Genomic DNA, 23,551 nt, shown 5'->3' on the forward strand with positions numbered 1-23,551 from the left:
ACACACTCTAGCAAATGTTTCTGCAGACATAACATTACACTTTGAACCTGTGTCAACTTTGAGCTCTATGGACTTTCCATTTATCCGAACAGTACAAAATACTTCATTCTTAGCCCATAAATCTACTGCCTTGACTGTTTCATGAAGCGCTGACACACCATCAACAAAAATAGTATGTGACCCTATGTCACAGCCTTCTAAATGATCGACTTGTCTCTTTGAAGGTTCCCTTTTAAGAAAAGAATGTGTGCCTTTTGATTTACAAAACCTTTTGAAATGATTCCACTTATTGCACTTGTGACATTGATAACCAAAAGCTAAACATTTTCCCTTTTAGGCTCATGACTTCCTCCACAATTACAACAGTTGGCTATGAAACTGGATGGGGCATGTTTTGAGTTTGCTGACTCACTCTTATGCTTCACTGAAACTGTGTGGTTTCCAGAGTATGCCTTGTAACTTGCTAGAAAGCTACGGGGTTTCCCTGTGAGTGTTGCAGGGTTTACAATTGCAGCCGTGCGTTTGGGCCTGTTTCTTTTAACCCCGTGCTGCATACTATTAACATGAGCTTTAGAAGTTACTGGAAACATGCCTCTCTCATTTGTAAGCATACGTGTGTGCTTTTCTGCAAGTACATATATCTGACAAATCTCAATGTCCCCATTCAAAGTTAAATCACTCTCATGAAGCAAAATCTTTCTCATAGAATCATCTTTAATACCACACACAAGTCTGTATTTTATCAGCTCATCCCTTAAGTCACCAAATCTGCATGTTTTAGCCTTGTTTCTCAAGTCTGTTATATATGCTGCAAACACTTCACCAGGCTTTTGATCCCTTGTGTAAAATAAGTGCCTTTCCACTGTAACATTCATTTGGGGGGGGGTTACACATTTCTCTAAATTTACATTTTAAGCACTCAGAGTCCTCCCCTGACACAGCCGATACAGCTGTATGATGGTTTTCCCCCTCTCCTGCAAAGACATCAGGTGCATACACAAATGAATGCTCCTTTTCTATGGCTTCTGAACCAGCTAAATTGAGTGCAATAAATGTCTCTGTATGGTCATCTTTATCATACTCTTCAGTTCTCTGCAATATTATTGTCAAACACAAGTGGAGCTGATTTTCAAAATCCGTCTGCCATAGCAATAAATTATGCCCAAACACACTAAAATCTATGGCCTTTGTAATTATATATGTGCTTGTAATAACATTAAAATGCACAATAAACGTTTTAAAATACTGTTGTTTGAAAAATATGCTCTGTAAAAGCTGTACTTTGCGAAATAACTGTACTGTAATACTACACAAACATACAAACACTTAATATACTTCAGACAACTTATATAGCCTTAATTAATGTGAAAAAGTAGTGCTTAGCGAAAAAATGCTGTTGTTTCCCTTACTTTATTCATTTTATGCAATTCGGACTTTATTTCAAACATTTTTCATAGTTATTTGAATATTTCTGTTAATATATCTTAATATCGGATATATCTTTTACTTAGAAATTCATTTAGAGCATTCAGAATGCCTTGTTTCATATTTTGCAAATAAGAAATGGATTGAGCAAGTTTTAATACCTGAAATTTGTTTCTGACCTGTTTTGTGAGTTATACGTGTAGTAGGGATGATTCACTCCTATATATTCCTCCAGTGTTAAATGAGTGCCTCTCGGTCTCGAACTGAAGAATCTGGATCCCCTTCTGGCATCACATCCTTTTAGACGTGCCATTTATGACACCATGTCACCATTCATCCCTCTCTAGTATAGACGACAAACAAGCAGGATAGTTTGTTTATATACTTTATTACATAGAAACGCATCAGGATGGATAGCAGCATTACAAACTATAAACAAACTGATTAACTGATAGACTACACAGACATACATGCTTATGTCTCAACAGCTTACTACAAAATGGCAGTCAGGCTAGCACATGCTCACTATTTATACACTTGTGCAAGCCTCTAGAAAGCTTCTTAAAGTTGTACACACACTGATCTACAGTAGCATTACACTCACAAGCAATAATTCTCCTCAGTAATCTCTAAAGCACTCCCCAAAAGCAACACTAAACACCACACATACTTTTACATCAAGTGGAGCCCCAAGATCAAAGCTCATAAGGCAAGTAAATACATTACCCAGAACTTTTGTCATAGGGGACTCCATTGTATGACACACAGATGCCCCACTCACTCATCAGGTTGAACAAGTAGAAGATAAATATTATTTGCTTATCTGGAGCTAGGATCCAGCATGTTACACATGCACTCAAGTCACTACACCACAGGTACCAGTATGATTCTATCATGGTCCATGTGGGTATAAACAACCTGACGTACTTCCCCGGACTACATGAAGAGGGACATTGTTGATCTGTCTAAATATGTATCTCAGGCAGGTAAGTGCCTTGCACTGAACAGCACTGTTCCTTCATCAAGGATGATGCTACAGTATGAACAAAAGAAGATGGACTTCAATAATAGGCTTAGTTTCGGGTGTCTTTCCAGGAGGATTCAATATTTGTCAGCATGGGAGGTCATGGTTAACAGACCACATTGCTTTGCAAAGGATGGTCTGCACATATCCCCAAGGCTTCTGAATATTGGCTAAAACTTTAGCCACCCCCCCCCCCTTTAGAGCCTTTTGTAGGCAATGCCAAATTGACAAACCTACTGAAATAGCAAATAAAACCCAGAGAAATCTAAAGGTGTTACTGCTCAGTGCTCATTGCTAGAAGCCTAAACAAGAAACTCTACAACCTTCAAGCTCTCTTCATGCTGGAGAATATAAACATCTGTGCATTAGTAAGACATGGTTTAAAGCCACAAGAAGTACTCTGACAGCATAAGGATTCAGTGCCTTCCACATTTTTACGCCATCAACTACACAGACATGGACAAAAGGTGGAGAAGTGTCAATCTATAAGCATAACTCTAAGTTGGCTAAACAGGATGATGCCCTGGAATTTATTCATATGCAAATCACCATAGACAAAGTTCCATACCATATCCTAGCAAGCTATAGGTCACCCTCTATGTCCCTAGTATCCCATAGCTCATATCTAGACCTACTGGAGATACTCACCATTAAACCAAATACCCTGTTCATGATAGACTTTAACTACTCCTCTATAGACTAGGAAACATACACTGCCTCATACTCACAGGCACGATGATTCCTGGCTTTTCTTTACACAAATGCCCTTGACTAGTTAGTCTGCACACCTACCAGAGGTTCAAACACACTAGACCTGGTACTCACCAATATGAGAGAGCTCTCCCCCCACACCATCCCATGTCAAGTTTTAACTGATGTAGTCAGACCACAAAGCTGTCTCCTTTGAAATAAAATGTTAGGAACTATTCCAAAGCAAACTATACCATATTAAGTGATAGCTTATCAAAACTTAATGCCACTCCCAACCCCAAGTTCACAGCAACCTATACAGAATTATTCAGAGAACCTGTACAACCATGTAAATTGGCTGCATAGAAACTGCTGTACCTACTAGAAGTAAGCCCAAAATAAACTCTAAAAACAAATCACAGTGGTGGAATCTAACCATAACAAGGTATATAACAAAAGGAAAAAAGTAATGGCTAAAATCAGGAAGAGCAACTCCTATAATAATAGGAGCTCTCTAATTAAACTAAACAGGAAATGAACAGGACTAATTAAGTCCAACAAGGGTAATTACAAGGTCAAGATAGCCACACAGGCTAAAGACAACCACAAGGCCTTCTACAGTTATGTCCAAAAGCTCAAAGGTAGCACACATCAGTGTGCTGAACTGATTGTAAGTTGTACCACTTCACTGAGCAGAATGGCATATCCAACTTTCTGACTGACAAATTCAGCTCAAACTTCACCCCCACTTCCTCCTTGTCTCTCTCCATGAAATACCTACAAACATAATGCCCCAGCTATTTACAGGAAGCATGTTCTGGCAGTGCTTTCTAAGGCCAAAAACATAGCCTCAGTGGGCCCTGACAATATTCTAAAATGCTTTATAAATATCTGGAAACATGACCTATCATAACCACTTGAGTCACTTTTCAACCACAGACTCAAAACAGGCTTTATACCTTGAGAGTGGAGGACTGCAATGGTTATTTCACTTCATAAGGATGACCATCAACTGACCCTGGAAACAACGGACCTATTAGTCTGATATGCAATGTTATGGAATAAATTATCATTGAAATGATCAACAAAGGTATAGGCAACCTTCAGACATTGGACCCAACCTAGTCTGGCTTTGTCAAGGGACTAAGTTGTTCAGTGCAATGCCCTATTCAGGTATAGTTGACCAACTCACAGAAATGGGCATAAAGCCCTACATAACTTGCTGGATTGCCAGCTGGCTTACAGAGAGGACCCAGGAAGTCAGGACTGATGGCACCACCTCCATTAAGAGACCAGTTGCCAGCAGGATATCTCAGGGCTCCATGCTGGGACTAGTCCTATTTGGCATCTACTTCTCTGAGGTAAAGGTTAATGTCATGGGCATTTGGCTGATCAAGTTTGCAGATAACTGCAAACTGGGAGCTATCATAGGATCCCCCCATGGCTCAAACCTCTTACAAGATGGTCTAACACAGACAAATGACTGGTGTCAAAGTCACAGACTAAAAATACCAAGAAAAGCATTATAATGCCTTTTGGGAAAACTGCCACCTAGGCTAATTACTCCATTGATAAGATAACCCTAAGAGCTGACCCAGTAGGCAGGGATAAGGGAACATATGTAGACAGTAATCTACCTTTGACGAACATGTGAACAAGGTAGTAAGAAAATCATTCTGTATCGCCCAACTTATAAGTAAGGGCATGGCATCCAGGTTCAAGGAAGTCATAATGCCACTTTATTTGGACTTTATCAGACTCATCATTGAGTATAATTCCCCATTTAGCATGTGCCTGACCAGACATATGCAACAGCTGGAACACAAAGGTTCTTTATCAGGGGACTCCAGGGTATAAATACATTGTCCTGTACTGATCGCCTTAAAGCCCTGTCTCTGTAATTTGTCTACCACAGATTACTGACAGAGAATCTATGCCTGGCATACAAGGCATCCTCAACGCTGATGGACCTTTTGCACCTCTGCAAAACAAACAGCATCAGAACCACTAGATCCAAGGATTTAAATTTTACTTGTGACATACATAAGACACGTTAGTGAGACAGATATGTGTCTCAGAGGATCTTCATGCTCAGGAACAGGGTCCTCATCCAAGTGAAGCAGAATCCATCCCTAACCCTATTTAAGTGTAACCTTGACCAATGGACGGGAAATTGGAAATTGACCCCAGGTCTGGCACATGTCTCTGATAGAGCCATACAGTAATGCCCAAACTAACATACCCCTTCACATGCCTGTAGAAACTCCTAACATAACCCTTCCTCATAAATGCCCATGATACATAGGTATGCAATTTGGTTAGCTTGCATGGCTAGGCTTATAAAGGTCCTGGTGGTCATTAGCCTAGTATATAACTATGAACCTATGAACCTAAAAACAAAATGAAGAACAAGAAACACAGCATATAGACCCATGAAAGCAAAAACTGCCAGTAACTGCACACCCTTTTGTCATTAGTTTATATTAGCTGAAACATAAAATGTAAGATAAATGCAGTTAGCAGCACAATCTTTATTTTTGCACTAGTTCTTTTGACTGTCAGTTCTAACTATTCATAATTGTTGGCATAGTTAAGGTATTTCAAAAACAGGTGGTTTTACTTCACGTTGCATACCTTAATAAATATATATTTTTTATTCATGTTAAAGTAATTAATAATTATTTTCAGTTCGCATATATTTACTTAATAGAATGTTATAAATAATATTGAGATACTTAAATATTAATGTGATTATAAATATGTTTTCATTCATTTTAAAATTGTTAATAAATAGCTTAGTTCAATTCATGTTGAGGTATTAATAATTACATTTTAAATATTTTTAGTTCAAATTCATTATACAGTTTTGCATTGTATTTTGCTTGTGTCATTTAATAGTTTTATTAAACATGCTGTGTATGCCCTTCAATGCTTACTAGTCATTTTATTTATTTTTATTTTCTGTTGTTACTTAAACTTTTATAAGCACGGTGGTGGTGCTGCGGTAGTGTTGTCGCCTCACAGTAAGACGTTGTCCTGTTCAATTCTCAGCTAGAGCGTCTTCTGTGTGGAGACATGCGTGAATGGGTGTACCTTCATTGAAGGTTATGCGCCAGGGCCTGCAACTCGGCATGTAAAAATCTACTGCCAATCATTAGCGGACTGGAGTTCCCCTGTGGCGACCCCTAACTGGGAAAAGCCGAAAGACACAACAACAACTTAAACTTTTATAAGCGTAAATATATGTTAGAAGAAAACTGGAGTATAATTTTTATGGTTTACTATTGTAAGGTTGAAGTGGGGTTGTTCAAACCCACTTCAGTCGAAGTCCAGAGGCCAAATGGCAACAATGTCGAACCCGAGTTCCTGGAGTCCCAGAATTTTTGGGGATTTGTTGAGTGCAAGGACTGGAGTTTGGAGTAGTGGGCTTAGCAGCCTTTAATTATTAGGTTTTTTTGCGGAGTTTCATAGTTGCTTATACTCTAAGAGGGTGTTAGGGTTTTTATGTTTTTGATATTGTTTCCATTTTTTGTCCCTTTGGTGTAAGGCTAGTTTAGTATCTTTTGATAACCATGGGCAGGGATTGGTTTTGATGCATTTGCTTTGAGGGGGGGGGGCTTGCTGATTGAGAAGGGTTAGGAATGAGTGGTTAAAGTAGGAAATGGCATCATCTAGAGGAAGGGTTTTTAGAGGGGACCAATCAGTATGCTTTAAGCATTCGGAGAAAGTTACAGGGTTGAAAGAGGAGATGTTGTGGGTTTGGATGTAGTAGTGTTGTTTATGCAGTGGAGATAGGAGACAGTCTGCGAAGGCTGGTAGGTGATTGCTGAGAGAATCAGGTAATGTTCCGGCTTTGGTGATAAGGTTTGGGTGAGTTGTTAGGATCCAGTCAATGATGGTACCAGAGGTACCATCTTTATTTGGTCTGGTTGGAGATTGTATTAGTTGGTAGAAGTTGTACAGGTTGATTGTGTGGGACAAGGCTTAGAGTTAATAGTATTCCAGTTGATGTTGGTATCATCAAGTATATAGGTTTCATTTTTTATATTGGAGGAGAACCAGACAGGATGTTTTCAAGAGTTTTGACATTATCACCAGGGGGAATATAGAGGGCAGCGATATGTATGGACTTGTGGTTGTTTATTTTTAGTAAACCTATTATAATTTCCACAATTAATATAATTTAAAGTCACATAACAAGTACTTTTACAAAAACATTTTATACATATAGTATTATTTAATCCAGGATATTTGTCAGACAGCATCTTCAGTTTCCATAGTGTTTCCTTTTTTGACAACTTTTTTTTTTTGTAATTTCCACCTCTATAGTCTTTAGATACATGTTCTAAAACAAAAAGGTGTTTTTTTAAAGAAGCACAAATTAAAGAGTGCCTATAAAGTGCATTGTTTGCATCCTTAGTTCTAATCGCATACTACAAGTGCTTCTTAATCCTATTATATAACTTCCTGGTAGTCATACCAATATAGAAAGCCTCACAATGTGAACAAATTGCAATGTATACTAAGCCAGTAGAATTACAATCATAATGAGCATTAATTGTAATCCTTCTATGCATATGTGAAAGTATGATGGATGGTACTTGCCAAATATAGCTACAGACACTGCAAAAACCACACTTATACATCCCATCTTTTTCATTTGAGGTACTAGAGGCTTCTTGGTATTATCATTTTGCAAATACTGTTTAATGGACTTGGACTTTTTACATACAAAGTTGGGTGAAGCCCCAACAACCTTAAAAACATCAGGATTGCCATTAAAAACCTTAATTGTGATTAATGATATCCCTGATACTCCCATCATCAATTATCATAGGTAAAATAAAAGTATTAGTAAATTTGTTGTCATTCTTAATATTGTTGCCAGTTTTGTCTGGCATAGCCACCAATAAAATAGGATGAAAAACTTCTAACCTCTTCTAATTTCCTCAGCAGAACGTTGTAATAAACTTAATTCATAACCTCTATCACTGAACATATCAATAATTTCTTTAATGGCTTTTAAAACTATATCATGATCAGTAGTAAGCCTAGAGGCTCTAATCATCTGACCCCTAAGAATATCCTTCTTATAGACATGATAAGCAATTAAATAGTGTAAATAGTTATTTGAGAAACATGATTTCCTGTAAATTTGACTTGAAAAAATTTTTAAAGCCTCATTCCAACTAATGGTGACATCCAGGAATGGTACACTGACACCCAAACCACTCAACGTAAATGATAATAAATGCACACTATTGTTAACATCCTGAATAAACTATTCTATTTGATCAGTAGAAGCATCCGTGATGAAAAACAGATCATCAACGAACCTTTTGTACATTTTAATGTGTGCAGAAAAAAAATGCGATCAGTTTGAATATTTGTGTTTCCCACCAACCCATGATTATATTTGCAAAAAAGGGTGTTATGGTAGCCCACATAGTGACCCCCCTTTTTGTGCTGATAATACTTGCCATTAAAATTGAAGAAATTATTCTCCATCACTTCTATCAGTTCGCAAATAGTACTGATGGTATCTCCTGAACAGTTAGTGAACTTTGTCAAAAAAGTCTCAAAAATTCCATGTCTTTAGTGATAGGAATGTATATAGAGAATACTTGTATACAGAGATAACATCTAATGTAAAAAGTGTAATCTTAGAAGCATCAGTAAAAAAATGCCTTAAACAATCCAAATAATACCAAGCATCTTTGACATGACTATCCAACTGAAGTTAAATTTAGTGTATATTTTTCATGATACTGAGCTCCAGAAATTTGTCCCTTTAAAAAAAAAAGAGTAGTTTTTAACCCTGCATTGCAAACTACCATTTCTGTATTTCATGATATGCGCAAGCAAGATATTTTACAAATGGCTAACAGTAAAGTCAATGGAAGTTTTTATTTTAATTTGACTAAACATGAAAGGATTACATTACTTGATTTAAGTTCTAGGTCTGACTTAAGATATGAAAGCTGATAAAGGGAGTGGGTGGTTATCATGCTTTATTAAGCAAATTATGCTCAGGAAATGGAAAAAATGATTGATAACCAGGATGAATACAAATATGCTATGTTTGCGGAGATACATTCTAGGTATACGTACATACATAATGTCTTATTGGATTTATTAGCCAATGGATCTATTTCTTCTGAATGTTTTCAATTTCTTGTTGTTGATAATCCAAAGACATCAGTTTTGTTTGGTATACCCAAACCTCACAGTCAGGTTTTCCATTTGCCTTTCAGACTCATTGTTTCTGCAGCAGGTAGTGCTACAGAATGTATTTCATTGTTTTTGGACCAATTTTTAAATCCTTTGGCACAAAAGTTGGATAGTCATGTCAAAGGTTCTTGGTATTTTTTGGATTGTTTAAGTTGTTTTTCTTCTGATGCTTCTAAGATTACACTTTTTACATTAGATGTTGTCTCTATATACACGTATTCTCTATATACATTCCTATCATTGAAGGCATGGAATTTTTTTGAGACTTTTTTGACAAAGTTCACCAACTTTTCAGAAGATACCTTTAGTACTATTTGTGAACTGATGGAAGTGATGTTGGAGAATAATTTCTTCACTTTTAATGGCAAGATTTCGCTATGGGGGCTACTGTAGCACACTCTTTTGTCGATATAACCATGGGATGGTTGGAAACACAAATACTCAAACTGATCTTGTCTTTTTCTGCACACATTAATATGTACAAAAGGTTCATTGATTATCTCTTTTTCATCGCAGATGCCTCTATTGATCAAATAGAACAGTTTATTCAGGATGCTAACAATAGTGTGATTTTATGGTAGTGAAATAAGGCAATAGAACCATGTGGCCAGGAAAGTAAGTATTAATCAGATCAGTCCTGAAATACAGAGGGACAATTAGATGAAACTAGTACATGATATACATATTTTTAAAAAAGTCATAATGTGCTTCTTATGTTTTTAAAAACTGATACTAAAGCATTCACTGTTTTCTTGACTTCTTCACAAAAATCAGCAAATGCGAATCCGAATCAAGAGGGTGCGGAGATGTACAAATGCACCTGAGACAATTTCTGTTCAGCTCTTTGTCCAAGATTGGCACAGCTCTACTAAAATAGCAAATCATTATTGATAATTGTCAACGTACCTTACCCATGACCATTGCTGCATTGCAGGATGTTAACTCATGTACCACACTTGTATACCAGTTCAACACATTGTAAATCCTTTTGCATCACTGTCATTAAATCACATTGATATAACCAGTTGAGTACATTGTAAATCCTTTTGCATCACTCTCATCATCATTTTTGCATCAATCATTGTTATATAGAGGCATCAGGTGGATTAAATGGCCGCAGCCATGCAACTATTGCCAATTACTGCCAATGACCCTTACTAATTGAAGCCAATTATTTTGAGATGTGTGCAAGGCAGGAATCTCAGGAAGGCCATTTCCTTACTACATAGTAGTGCCCTAAACACTACATAGCAACAGACAGCACTGTCAATATCCGGACCTTCAAATTCATCATTTATCTTAACCAACATCATAACAATTCTTCTCAATTCCTCTGGGCTGCCTTACAATCTGCCAAGGAGCCATTGCCAGACTGATAAGTCCTCTGACAATCCCTTGGGTCTGTCTGGCCTGTGGAATGTCCAGCTAAGAGTACTAAGACCTTCCCTCCAACTTACCTTGGCCTCCCTTATCTTTCCTGCCTTCCACTTACATGACAGTGACAACCTAGCCTAATCTGTCTATCTCACCCAGATGAGAAGGAGAAAACACAGTGAGAAAAAATAGGAAATTCCTTCTTGACCCCTAATGCGATCACCATTTCAGGTCACCAGGTCCCTTAACTACCTTTCAGCTGACCCTAAACTAACTGCCAACTTCCACCTGCTTTTACGAGGGGGTGGGTTGGGTTAAGAAGGTTGCCAAGATAGAAATCAAAAAGACTGATTTGTGTTGTTTCCAGGCTTTTCAATACTACCCAGGAACAGCTCATTCCACAATAACTCTCCTGACCTATCCTGTCCCTATCTGTTCTTCCCCCTCCCCCTTCTGAAACCTGAGTCCAAGCTGACCTGCTTCGGACAAATGATGACTTGCTGTAACCTGGCTAGCCGACCGTTGTTACTGTAGACTGATGACCTCAGACCAGATCACATGATTCACAGTCCAACATGCTGAATTTCTGAAAGAAATGGCTCGCATTTTGTGTATGTGACATCCCCAGTTTATTGAAGACAGTATCCCTTTTACTATTATGTACAGTTAGATAAATATTGTTAATGTTTTACTGTACTAACCCTGGCCTGAGTGATTGACATGTCAAATGGCTGTGCTATCGCATACAGATGATGCATGATTGATATGCCATGCAGATTTGCTTCACCATCCACATGAATATTCATCGATGTATGTAGTGTTTTTCGTTTTTGCAGGGGGACCCCCCCCACCCTAATTTATATATATATATATATATATATATATATATATATATATATATATATACCAACTCCGAGATCGCACTACATTGAGGAAAAGGGTTACTCGTATGCATCATGTCACAATCAACTGTGCACAGCCATCATTTATATATGACATAAAGGCTTTTCCTTTTGCTATTGTTCGGTGTAGTTCAGTGAGATTACCTTCTTTTTTACTACTGTTTAGGCGATTTACAGATCCTACTGTACTTGTTATACTTCAAAGAAATAACCATTGTTCATGGATGGCATACTCTTGTCTTTAATAATGATGGGGCTACATATCCATCAGCGGGTCAGTACAGGGTTTAAAGTTACTACAATATAAGTTGTACATATTTTCCTTTTTCATTTATTTCATTTTTAACATGTATTTCCTTATAGCAGGGCATGCACCTTGCATCATTATTAAAGAGAAGACTATTTAATATGAACAACTGTTATTTCTTGGTATTATAACAAGTTTGCAGGATCTGCATACCATGCCCAGAAGGCCGGCTGAATATTCATGCTGATGAAGACATCAGCATGAGTACTCATAGATTTTCATACACATCACCTGGAGCTGTGTGGTGGGCAAGGTTTGGGCGGGCCTTACTACTGTGCATTTCGGGGGTTAGTATAGTAAAACAAAGCCTAAATATTTACAAGACTAATTTGAAAAAATAAAAATTCCTCTTTTGGATCTTTTTTTTTTTACATGGAAGTCTTTGACTAGGATCCCTAATATCCCTAAAAAGTTGGGAAATACATCCATCCATCCACAAGCCCTTTTTCCCATTGTTTTTGCATATGCAGTTGGGGTATCACTTCAACAGTGACAATAATCTACAGCCAAGGTTTACACCTCTGAGTGGCTAACCCCACCACGGCGGTTTTTCCACACTATACACTCACAGGCATACTCACACCTATGGCCAGTTTAGAGTGTCCAATCCACCTACTGCATGGCTTTGGAATGTGGGAGGAAAACTGCATGAACACAGGGTGGACATGCAAACTCCGCACAGAAAAACTGAGAATCGAACTAAAAAACCTCTTGCTGTGAGGCAAAATTGCTATCCGGTGTGCCAATGCCCCCCTCCCCCCAATAAACCCACAAGAGTACATGTTCCAGTCTAAAAAGTGGATGGAAAGTATAGGGTCTATATCACATTGTCGAACTTTTAAAAGTTCAAAGGTCACCATATGATCGAACTTTTAAAAGTTCGAACATTTCCAATGGAGATCTCTGTACAGTGCGGAATGGGAAGAATTCCCTTTTCTGCACTGTAGTGTGATCTCGGAGTTGGTATATTTAAAGAGTGGGGGGTGTGGGGTGCAGGGAGGGCTTGCCCCCTGCTTAAACTGTACAGATAGGTTTTTTCTTTGGTTTATTATTTTATTACATTTTTGAACTTTTAAAAGTTCGATCATATGGTGTCAACCATATGATGTTCGAACTTTTAAAAGTTTGATTATGTAATATAGACGAGAAAGTATACACATACTGAGTTTCTACAGGTAACTGCTTTCATAAGGGCAGAAATGCAGATTATAATTTGAGTTCCATGCATTCCTTCCTGCAGTCAATTTGAAGATCGACTGAATAGGACATCAAAGACTAGATCCTTCCTCACAGGCTGACCAAACACTGTGTACTAATTCATAAACTGATGTCAAAACCATATCCTATAAAGCTCTATACTCTCTATTTATAACATATGTTCTTTTAGCCAGGGACCTACCCATATCTCTCAACCTCTTAGGATCATAGGATCATAGGAAATTACTAGGCTATTGGGTCTGAGGCCCTTACAAGCCTAGCCAAGAATTTAGCCCATGTTCCAACAAGTCAGTACCTGATGCCACTATCCAGCAGGGACACAGGTGGAATCTCAGGGGTGTATTTTCTGTTCCCCATCCAGTTATCTAAGTTGCACTTAAAACGGGTTAATGAGGTACTCTGCTTGATATGAAGAGGGAGTCTATTCCACAAAAGGTGGAGTCACTGGGACACAAATCCGTCCTGCCAACAAGTCCTGTTGATGTCACAGACCAGGTTGAGGTCACATGTGTGGGTTACTCAAGTGGAGCTTGACTTGCGGATATGCAGCAGTCCCATCAAGGTGGGGGTCTGAGATTGCTTTGTACGCCAGACAGAGATCACCTCTGAGGAGTCTGCAGCAGACTGAGTAGAGGGACAGGGCCTTTAGCCTATCTGTATAGAGTAGATGTTTGAGACCCTGGATTCTCCTGGTGAGGAACATCTGTGGTCTGTCCAGCTGCTGCATGTGCTTTATGAGGTACATGCCAAAAGGGACATTGTACTCAGTAATGGATCTTATAAGGGAAGAATACAGGGATGTTATGACCACCATGTCCCTGAATGAGATACCCCTGTTAATGATGTGGGCCATGTAGAAAGCTTTCCATACAATGGAGGCAATATGGTGGTCAAACGTCAGTTTGCTATCAGCCTGGGTGCCCAAGTCCCTCACAACAGATTGCGTGCTTAGGACCTAATTATAGCACAAAAAATCTGGACAAAGCCTAAATGTGGGGTCGGTGATGAGCAAAAAAGCACCCAAAATAAGGATGGATTTTAAATATTGCTCATACAAACTTAGAAAATTGCTAGAATGACAGGCATAGTTCTCAACCTTCATATGAAAAACCTGTCAGATGTGAAACAAATGGGCAAAATGTGGAACATTTGCTAATGGATTATTAACAACTTCAAAATGGAAGCTCACAGAATGGCTGAAGTATCCTATGTTTTACTTTTAAAAGGTTATTTTAATCATCATCTTCTTTCGGCTGTTCCCATTAGGGGTCGCCACAGCAGATCACCTGTTTCTATTTCTTCCTGTCCTCTGCATTTTGCTCTGTCACACCAACCACCTGCATGTCCTCTCTCACCACATCCATAAACCTTATCTTAGGCCTTCCTCTTTTCCTGTTACCTGGTAGCTTCATCCTTAGCATCTGTTTCCCAATATACTCAGCATCCCTCCTCAGCACATGGATTCCTATTAGCATGCATTTTCTGAAAGATATGAAGTTTGAAACACAAATGTTTGTCATTATTTAGTGACTTCAGTCCTCTGTAATTTGCCAGAAAACTCCACCAATTAACACCCTTGGTTTTGTATCAATAATGTCATCCTCTTATAATAAAAACCAAAGAAGTTTTACAAACATCGCTGATAAAGAAGAACGGTTGTTGTCGTTATTTAACTCCATATCTGTCAAAATGTTACGCTAACAGATTAATTTGAGACTGCTGCTGTGCCACTTTGACAGGTATGAAGACTGAAGTTTTGGAGGAGCCCTGCGACTGATTATCTGACAAAAAAATCACTGATGCGCAACTAAATAAACAAAACATTTCTAAGAGAATACACATGATATAACTGAATATATACGTACATTTAGTCCTTGCTTTTTCGAGTAATCATTTTGATTAATAATATTACTTTTTTGTTGTTATAACTGCAAAAGAGAACTACAAATACTAGCTACCATCGATCCCCAAACCGTACCTTTTATGGTACAAAAAGTTAAGCTAGATCTTACGTATGCAGTGAATGTAATGAGGAAGTTATTCGTGTGATTATTTATTTGAAATAAAATCATGGTGTTCCAAATGACATCACATTTGAAAATTAGACTGTCAGTCCAAATTGCAAAAAGTGGCAGTGAGTCAGGTTTACAGCCTTGCATAAATGGCTGTTGCTATCTGTGCACACTATTTCACCACTGCTATATTTTTTGTTTTTGTATCAAGAGATCACACCTAGTTTGCTGCAAATACATAACTGAATCCTTTAAATAACTTTCATATACCTGTCTAGTGACTTTGTATATCTTGACACCTAGTGGAGCGGAATGCAGCCCTTAAGACTGGCCCGAGATCCATAAAGTTGTTGACCTGTAAAAAAAAATCATTGTGCCAGTGAGAAGGTACAATTGTGCTATAAGATCAAAATTAAATGGAAGCGCAAAAATACAGTTGCTGCTTTTATTTATAGTGCATAAACTACCATCATGTAATGTGGACGCGCATCAAGTTCTTGAGTCGAGTCCACCCTAAAAGCAGCCTATAGCCAAGTTGCAAATCTATACATACATATCAGTTGGGAGGCAGTATGAGAGATAGCGTCTGGTTGTTTTTGCGATGGTTGTTTACTGCTAGGGTAATCACCTGCCCCTCTTTATTCAGGAGTACAGACCCAACAGTTTGAGGGTGGGGGCCTACAAATGACGAATGTGTTGAGATTTTGGACAAAAATGTTTCTCAAGTTTCCTTTAATAGTAAAACAGTCTGCGTCTAACACGCATCAATAGTGTATGACACAGCAGAACGAAGACAACTCAAGTTCTACAACAGTAGGCTTTTAGTCTGGGAGAAAAGTGAAGGCTAATCCTTTGCACTGGTTGTCTTTATGATTTCCCCTGCAAAACCTCACACTTCCGTAAAATGTCCCATTCTGGCTATTTGTAAAGGATGCACCTCCGCTTGCAACAAAATAGCAGCTATGTTAAAAACGAGTGGTACCGCTTTCTGTGAGAAGCATTACACAAGAAATGTGACAGCCACTGTTTAATTGCGCAAGAGACACAACTTAACTAGGACTGCCTGCAACCATTCAAAACTTTTTACTGCATGTTGCCATGGTGACCCACACTGTCAAATCATTTCAGCCCAGAGGCGTTCCTGCTTCATTCAAGTCACGCCCCATGGCTATAATCGATTTGCAGTAGATGGACTGGACATTCTAAATTGGTCATACGTGTGAGTGTATGATGTGCAAGACGCCAAGACCTACAGAGGCAGCACTAGTCACCCGGCGATGTAAACCTTAGCTCTAGGTGACTGTCACTTTTAAAGTGAAACCACGGCCCATGTGCTGCTTCCGCCCTCTAATACTTCTCAGCTGATAACTGCGTACACTCGATGAAAGATTGGTACCCGGATGACCTCATTGCTCTATACTTCCATTGCCCCGCCCAGGCCTCCCCGCCCTGTATCCGCCCCTCCTCTACTTTCCTTTCCGGGTTGGAGACCAGTAGCTGACTAGAAGTGAAGGAATGGTGATTACAAGGTAAGGCTGTGTACTCTTCTCCTGTTGTTTTTGTTTGGTTTCATCTGCTGTTGTGGTACTGCAGTCTGAAAGTGTCAGCGCAGTTGGCCTTGTATTCTCTGGAGCTAATTGGTTGGCTGACGATGCAGTTATGTACTGATGCTGTTTCGAGGCATGGATGAAAACTACTGTCGGAGCTTAATAGTAAATTTGCAAAGCTTGAGCCGGGGTCACAGTCCAACCGGAGGAGGTTCAAAGTGCAAAGATGAACCTGAGCTCGTCAATAAGTGTCCTTTTTGTGGCGTGCATGTGTGTTACTGACACCAGGACAGATGGATACTGTAATTTTTGATGGCCGAAACAGTAGTTGCATTTAAAGTCTTGGAAGCATCACGTATCTGGATTTCCAGATGTAATGTTTCATCATCAAATCTAACACTAGACTAGAGTTTGGTAACTGCTTTCTCCTGCTTAGTGCTATGTTTGAACTGACAAATCCTCTTTATTAGATCAGCAGCCTAGAACCGCATCAGACAGTTGTTAAAGGGGATACCTTCAACCAGTGAATATGTTTTCAAATAAACATCTGTTGGCAGATTAACACTCTTGATAGATTTGAGGACAGAAATATATTTGTGACTGTGATATTCTGCTCCTTGTGTAGTTACCCATAGCCCAATGTCCCTTCTCCCAACCCACTACCTGGATGTCCCATCTGAGGACTTCCTTTCTGCCCTGGTGTTCTGTTTCGTATACTACTGCTTGTTCTTTAAAAATGTATTTCCTTATGTTAGGGGTGAAGTTTATACCCTCATTCTGAATATCACTTCCTCATCTTTCTGCATCTTGTTCCTTTTTTTTTTTAAGATTAACATTAATCAGTAGTCCCATATGATGCCCCCTTTACCCCATATTTTCTTTAGTAAAAAAAGTTTAATTCACTTGTCTTATGTTTCCTTTGAACGGTCTCCACTAGTTCAATTTCTCTTATGTAAAGACAGCAAAAGCATACACGGTACTTCAACTGCAGTCTAAGAACTGGAGATCTGTATAATGGTAATATTATTTAATCCTGTTAAACCCCCCCCCCCCATACACACACATCCTGAAGTACCTTTCTCTGCTTGTGTTTTATGGTTACATTTTGCAAGTCATTGTTGTTCCAAAATATTTCTGTCAAATCTTTTTTCTTCAAGATAACACCATTACTTTGGAGTTAATAAAGTACAGGTGTAGTACATTGCATGTCTGTACATTAACCTTTAACTGCCCTTTCTCTGCACAGTCTAACAGTCTCTTTATATCCTTTTGCAATCTCTTGTTGCACCTATGTTAGTATTAGCTGCAGACTAATGAATCTTCTGAATAGCAGTGTTGCAAGTGGTAACCAAGAAATAGGTGGATCAAGAAGTGTCATCATTCTCTTTCGGCTTTTCCCGTTAGGGGTCGCCACAGCGGATCATCTCTTTCCATTTCTTCCTATCCTCTGCATCTTGCTCTGTCACACCAACCGCCTGCATGTCCTCTCTCACCACGTCCATAAACCTTATCTTAGGCCTTCCTCTATTCCTCTTACCTGGCAGCTCCATCCTTAGCATCTTTTTCCCAATATACCCATCATCCCTCCTCAGCACATGTCCAAACCAACGCAATCTCGTCTCTCTTGCTTTGTCTCCAAACTGTCCAACATGAGCTGACCCTCTAATATACCGATACCGATTCCTAATCCTATCCATCCTAGTCACACCGATTGCAAATCTTAACATCTTTAACTCTGCCACATCCAGCTCTGACTCCTGCCTTTTTTCAATGCCACTGTCTCCAACCCATATAACATAGCTGGTCTCACTACACTCTTGTAGACCTTCCCTTTCACTCTTACGGATAACCGTCTGTCACAAATCACTCCTGACACTCTTCTCCACCCATTCCACCCTGCCTGTACTCTCTTCTTCACCTCTCTTCCACATTCACCATTACTCTGAACTGTTGATCCCAAGTACTTAAACTCGTCCACCTTTACCAACTCTACTCCCTGCATCCTCACCATTCCTTTACCCTCCCTCTCATTTACACACATATATTCTGTCTTAGCCCTGCTGACCCTCATTCCTCTGCTCTCTAGAGCATATCTCCACCTCTCCAGAGTCTCCTCAACCTGATTCCTACTCTCACTACAGATCACAATGTCATCTGCAAACATCATAGTCCACGGGGCCTCCTGTCTGATCTCATCTGTCAACCTGTCCATCACCACTGCAAATAAGAAAGGACTCAGAGGTGGATCAAGAAGTGTAAATTTGAAAAATGTAAAATGAAGAGCCTCATCCCAAGTGATTACTAACTCTAAATATAGTTGCTACTTAGAGATGCTAAAATATTTATGAGGCAGTAGCGTAAATATGTGCTAATTTTTTGTTGGAAATCTCTAATTTTAAGACAGTAAATTCAGAATCTGATAACAAGTTGATTTTTTTTTTTAAGAATTCTGTTTCATATACCACAGGAAAAAGTACAGAAACTCCATTGTGCCTCTGCTCACTTTAATTCTTGCTCAAATACATCTAGTGATAACTGAGGCAAATCTACTGAAATACTGTCCTCATTACAGAATCAAGTGAGCGACTCCATTAATCACACCTGGTCTTTTAGCCAGGGTCCCACCAACTACCACTCCTTGTTTTCTGTCACTGATCTTATTGCATCCATTTTAATTATGTTTTTTTCCAATTCCTAGTCTTTTCAGCTTACCTTTTAGTCTCATGTGAGGAACAGAATAAAAAGTTTTACCAAAATCCAAGTAACCTTATCCACTGGCACCCCACTGCACCAAGGTAGAAGGCTATGCATGTATACCTCTGCTCTCCTTTGAGGTACTGCAACCTCAAACTTAGCCTGTGTTTATCCACATTCACTTAAACAGTTTCTGAATTCTGAAGATCAAAGTTACTGTCCTTGAAATTACAACAGTTGCAACATAAATCCGAATGTGGCTGAACTGAAAAGGCATGCAAGCTACAAAATTCTGCTAGAATTTATCCCCTAGGCAAAAAACTGTCTATAGTTTGAATACGTTTACTGTTCATTAAGTACAGTTAATCAGTCTGCTCAGTTTGGAATAAATCTAGTCAGAAAAGTAAAAAAAGAAGAGAGTAAGGCTTTAAAATCACTGATCAAGATACTTCCTCTGCTGGTCTCCCATGGATGTGGAGTACCAAACAAAATGGCTCGAGTGCCATCAGCACTGATGCCAGTGTTTACCTGGCCCTCTAAGGTGATGTACGCTAAGAAAGTTAATTGTGTATCCACTTTGCGTCTTCTGTATAACTTTCTGACTTATTGAAGTGAGGCTTGCCAGATGTAATTACCTAGACCAGTTCTTCAATACTCTTTATGAAGTAATATTGCTCTAGCCACTTTCCATTCATCTGCAACTATACCCGTGCCAAAAGATCTGTTAAATATTTTTGACTTGGGACCTGTTAGCACACACAACTTGTTTCTTATGATCCCGGATGATCAAGCTTGCGCTTTATGAATCAAAAGCTCCTTTACTACATTATCTTTATTTATAAATATGTCTATAATTGGGTCACCCCCAACTCTGTAATTTCTTTCTTAGCATGGCTTTATTCCTTTCTGCTTAGTAGTGCTGTCTGAAATGAAAGTGCATTAATAATTGCAACTGTGTCAGAGACTTTAGTGTGTTGTTGTCTTCAATCTCGTATTTTAACATCCGTTACTTGATTAAAGCTACCTTTCTGTCTTATGCATTTCTTCTTTGGAACCATTTGCCATATTTACCATAATATATTTTTTCTACCTCAATGCCCATTGTTTCTTCATATTTCTTCCCACACTATTTTCCTCATTTTCTTTAGCTTTTTTTATGCATTCTTTCCTTTCCTTTACTAATATAACGACATTACTGTCCTACTAAACCACATTGATTTATTTCTTCTTTGATGTTTTGTATTTCTTTATAGCCCTTTGTACTTTGCCATAAGGGAAAGGAAGTGGCCATGAATCTTGACCATAAAAAAAAAAAAAAAGCAGGGTCCCAATGCACAAAACTTATTTTGCTTTACAAATCTAGCCCTGCTCTAACTTTGCAACTGCTGAATGTGTGCTGTAACATTTCAACAAATTGGGTTCTTAATGTACAGCTAATTTAGTGCAGACAACTGAAATGCTGCATGTGGAAAATTAATTTAGATATTAAGAGGCAATAACTAGAACCAACAACTGAAAAAGTTAGCCAATAGCTTCTGTGTTGGTGAAAGTTCTTCTGAATCATGAAAAAGTTGTGCCTATAAGAATTGTCTCACTTTGTGCTTAAGTAGAAATGCAGTAAATGGACAAAATGTCTTGTCAGTGGTTGAGTTTTGTATGTAGTTTTGGTAACATTCCATTGTTGGCTTGATGTTGATTTTGAGTTTGCTTGATGTTTTGCAAATGGTGGAATTTTATTTTATTTATTATTTTATTTTACATTTGTTGACCAGGCTAGTCTAACTGGATGTAGGTCCATTTTCAGTAGAGGCATGGGGAGATAAGCTCCACTAAACAGATAAAACACTAAACAGGAAGTAGCAACGACTAGTACAATACAATTTAAGACTAGAATGCAGTTAATTATATAGAAGCTTAATGATAATATAAGTAACATATTTTAAAATGAAGAAACAAGAAAAAACAAATATTTATAAGGAAGAAAACATGTTAATGTAATTGAGAGCTAGCTAAGCAAGTTCATACTGTGAAGAGGGTTCCTAAAGAAAAATCAAAGTTACAACCGACTTTATGTAGTTTACTGGTCTTGCTTACTAAGGGAAAACAAGAATGTTAAAGGTAGAGACATGTTAATACATTAGAAAGCTCGTTAAGCAATTATTCTCTAAGGTAATTCACAAGACAGAGTAAGCAAAGAGTTAAAGTAGTTTACAGGTTCTACTCTTTGAACATTCAGTGAGCAAAGGTGGTAGGGCTTGTTAGTCTGGTTTAATACATGGGCATAGCCAGTGGGTGTTAAGCCTAAGTTGCTTTTTGAAAAGTGGTGTTGAAGAGATAGATGAGAATTTTCCATTTTTCTGTCTTTCCAAGTGGTGTGATGCTGACTGATGATGATGATGATGATGATAGTGTTGATGTTGACCTCTGTTACCACTGACTAACGTAATGTACTGATGCAAATGTTGTACACTCTAGTAGATGGGTTAATTAAACAGAACCTGTGTTCATTGAATTAAGCCAGTAAAACAGTGTTTTCATTATAGATGAACAAATCAAGAAAATTTTCACTTGGAGGTAAGCAAGGAGTCCTTCTTGACTATGGACCAAGATAAGAGCAATCACAAGTTACTCTGTGTCATATTGCACAGCAGTGGTACATTTCAAGCCGTACATTAACTGCTTTGGTTGAGAAAAATTGATTACTTAAATCATATCTGGCTTGACTAGACCTTGATTACAGAAGGAACGAGGCTTGGTTAGAGCTTAAAGTTGTAACTGGCGATGACTTGAATCCTGTTGACTTGTGTTGTAAGACATTCTATTTAAAGTATACACAGAAAATATGCACATTCAGCTAATATTGCGAGACGGTACCTATGTGAACAAATAGCTTCTGATATGTTTCTTGCAGTAAAGCAACTTTTCTGAATGTGTGAGTCTGCTGAAAAATTTAAGATGGTCCTGTACCAGTCAGCTGCTAGTATTTTCTTCATTATGTGTTCCAAGTATCTGACAGCAATAACAGAGGAGCTATGAACTTCCAAGTTGAAGTTTCTTCCCGCTGGCTCCTGTATTAAGAATAATTTAAAGACATTTACTTTTGGATGTAATATGAGAATCTCTTCTCTTTGCCTTTCCTCAAAAACAAGAAAGAAATTTGATTAATAATGGAAAGCCCTTTCAACAGTGCATCTACTGAAGATCCTTTCAACAGTGCATCTACTGAAGATCAGGTGATAGAATATTCTAAGTGCAGGTAGTAAGTGAAACAAAAGTTCTGCTTCCACATGACTTGAGCCCGAATCAAATTTAAGGCATTATAGGATGTAACCTGTGGAGTTTAAGCAAGTGCCCCTGGCCTTAGTGGAGGGGTAATGTTAGGCTGTGGAGTATAAGCAAGTGTCACTGACCTTACTAGAGGGGTAGTGGTAGAGTAGTATGGAAGGTTTAACAGCTAGGCGATAAGTGAAGAGAAATGTCAGCCCTGCTTTTGCCTCTTACCGAGCTGGCATGTCATATGGTGGTATAATAATTCTCAAAGTGGGAGGAAGAAGAAATCAAGCTACAGAGTCTAACGAGTTTGAAGGATATTGTAGTTTTTGTCACAACTACACCAGGTAACCCTGTGTTCATTAATTAGTATAACTTCACCTGTAACTAACCTAGTGTTGCAGGTTAGTAATATTGAGATTCTGTAGTCATAGCAGAGTTTCATTGATTTTTGCTTCTGTGTTCTGAACGCGATATTAAAATTTGAGTTAGAAATCAAGCCAGCTGCCCAAGTACCAGAATCTGGTTACAGTTTCGGTAGGGGATCTGTTTTTGGCACAAAATAACTAAGGACACATGGTAGCTTATTTACAGTACTAATTTCCAGTGCCAAAACATCATAGATTGAATTATCAAGAATACAGTATTATCAAAAAGGAGCTGTGTTTTCAGCGACAAGACCCCCATACCTAGTAGTTAGCCCAATGACTGAAGCATGGCAATTCATCGTATCCCTCAACACTGAGTGACCTCTGACTTGGCATATTTACTCTGAATGATTAAAATAGTATTACTTGACATTGTCTCGACAGAATGTCATTTGGCAGTAGTGCTGCCAACAGATTGCCAAGCTTTCT

At 38.5% G+C, this 23,551-nt stretch overlaps 1 protein-coding gene across 1 annotated transcript in view; it reads left to right on the forward strand.

The window, feature by feature from the left end:
- The first annotated feature begins 16,395 nt into the window (after positions 1–16,395).
- The window catches only part of LOC122799287 (rab5 GDP/GTP exchange factor-like), a 627,463-nt gene continuing 620,307 nt past the window's right edge, over positions 16,396–23,551 (forward strand). Inside the window, exon 1 of the mRNA XM_044068245.1 lies at positions 16,396–16,712. The gene's annotated coding sequence lies outside the window, so the exon portion shown is untranslated. The remainder of the gene's footprint in view (positions 16,713–23,551) is intronic.

This window comes from Protopterus annectens, chromosome 4.part0 (genome assembly GCF_019279795.1).
Source record: "Protopterus annectens isolate FY-2018-M chromosome 4.part0, PAN1.0, whole genome shotgun sequence".
Lineage (NCBI taxonomy): Eukaryota > Metazoa > Chordata > Ceratodontiformes > Protopteridae > Protopterus > Protopterus annectens.